This window comes from Otolemur garnettii, unplaced genomic scaffold (assembly GCF_000181295.1).
Source record: "Otolemur garnettii isolate 467f Iridium unplaced genomic scaffold, OtoGar3 scaffold00013, whole genome shotgun sequence".
NCBI lineage: Eukaryota > Metazoa > Chordata > Mammalia > Primates > Galagidae > Otolemur > Otolemur garnettii.
Window position 1 is genome coordinate 17,260,065 of NW_003852408.1, and position 2,133 is coordinate 17,262,197.

The window sequence follows — 2,133 nt, forward strand, 5'->3', positions numbered from 1 at the left end:
ATTTAAAAAAATTTTTTTTTTTAAACTTTGTAAGGAAAGCCCCAGGTCTCCTTACAACCTAAAGCCTATCTGACAGAGAAGGGTAAGAGGGAGACACGAAAAATAGCTCTTGTGCTTCTGATCCATCTATAGCTGTGCAAACAAAACTAAAATGCATGTCTCAGTGAATTAATGTGGCACACAGGAAAAAAATGGGCCAAACCATCTTGCCTCTGGCCTTCCCACATTCTGCTGCTTCTGCCTGGCATATGCTGCTCTCTGCTCCTCCTCAAATGGCTAACTCCTACTCACTCTTCACATTTTAATGTAAACATCACTTAGTAAAATTTTAAACAATGCCTTGATTCATTACTTCAAAACATCAACTCAGATTAGAGATTTCAAGAAGATGAATATACTTTCACACATGGTGTTATTTTACTGGAACAGTTTAAAGAAGGATAGGATAGCCTGAAGACCTTCAAATAAGTCTAGGTTTCTCTTCAAGGACCCCCACTTCTAGCAGCCTTCTTCTCTTCAGGGCACCCACCTTTTCAAACATTGTGGATTTCAGAACCTTTCTTTCTCCCTTTTCCAAAGTCTTCTCACACAGAAGGATCATTAATTGCTTATTTGTGTCTTAGTGCAAGTATTAACTGTCCTGGGGCTTTCCAAGGTTACGCCCAGGTGCTGCGGCAGAATGAGAGACATTGTTCCCAAATAAAGTGATCTTAGACTGCTGGAAGAAGGAAAGGTTTTACTTACTTCAGTTAGTACTGAGTCACTTTGGACTTTCCCCAACCTCTCTCTATTGGTAAAATAAGGCCATAGGTATTCTGATTTTCCTAAGGGTTATTTTGAAAAACAAATGAAATAAAATCTTTCAACGTGTCCATAGACTATCAAGTATCACCTAAAGGTAGTATTATTATTAATATATTTTAAGAATTCAATATTCATTGGCATTCAAGGCAAATCTGGAGATCCTCTATTCTTCTAATTCTCCATGAAGTTGCTATATTCTGTTCTGCATTTAGGAGTCATAATTCCATGTAGATTTAGGGACAGGTTTAGACTAGTTTCATAATATGAGAAAGTATATTTATTTAAGAATAAAACAGTAGGCTTTTCATGCTACCGGGGGTCCAGATGGCAGGCAGTATTGTTTTGGATTCCTGTTGCAACTTAAAGGGAAACCTTTACAATGTCCGGAGCCCTTGATGTCCTGCAAATGAAGGAGGAGGATATTCTCAAATTCCTTGCAACAGGAACCCACTTAGGTGGCACCAACCTAGAGTTCCAAATGGAACAGTATATCTACAAAAGGAAGAGTGATGGCGTATACATCATATTAGTAAATCTGAAGAGGACCTGGGAGGACCTTCTGTTGGCAGCTTGTGCCATTGTTGCCTTTGAAGACCCTCCTGACCCCAGTTTCATGTCCTCCAGGAATACTGGCCAGGGAGCTGGACTGAAGTTTGCTGCTGCCACCTCATTCCCAGAATCTTCACTAACCAGATCCAGGCAGTGTTCTGGGAACTGAATCTTCCTGGCGTTACTGATCCCAGGGCTGATCACCAGCCTCTCACAGAGGCAGCTTATGTTAACCTGCCTACCACTGCTCTGTGTCACACAGATTCTCTGCGTGATGCAGACATCGCCATCCCACACAACAAGAAGGGTGCTGGGTCGGTCTGATGTGGTGGATGCAAAAGCAAGGAAGAAATTCTCCCTCTGCATAGCACCATCTCCTGTGAACACTGTGGGAGGTCAGGCCTGATCTCTGTATCTGCAGAGATCCTCAGGAGTTTGAACATGGCTGCCACTGAGAAAGGTGTGACCAAGAAGGAATGTTAGGGTGAATGGATTGCTCCTGAGTAGGGTGACCAGACGTCCCACTTTTGAACAATTTGTCCCGCATCCCATGGTGTTTTAAAAAAGTCCCGATTTCTGGAAAGAATGCACGAACGGGTGGGAGAACAGTAAGGGAATATACAGTTTTCGGCTGCCATGTGGCTATTTCGCCAGAATATGAGTTTTATATTATTTGTGTTAATTTTACAATGTTAAACTGTAATAATAACAAATAATTATTGAGAAGTGATTATCGAGAACTGCTTATCAAAGTTTGCATTGTTGTCAGGCCCTGCCCTG

At 41.6% G+C, this 2,133-nt stretch overlaps 1 pseudogene; it reads left to right on the forward strand.

The window, feature by feature from the left end:
* Positions 1 to 1,183: 1,183 nt before the first annotated feature.
* LOC100948789 lies at positions 1,184 to 1,860 on the forward strand (annotated as a pseudogene).
* The last annotated feature ends 273 nt before the right edge of the window (positions 1,861 to 2,133 follow it).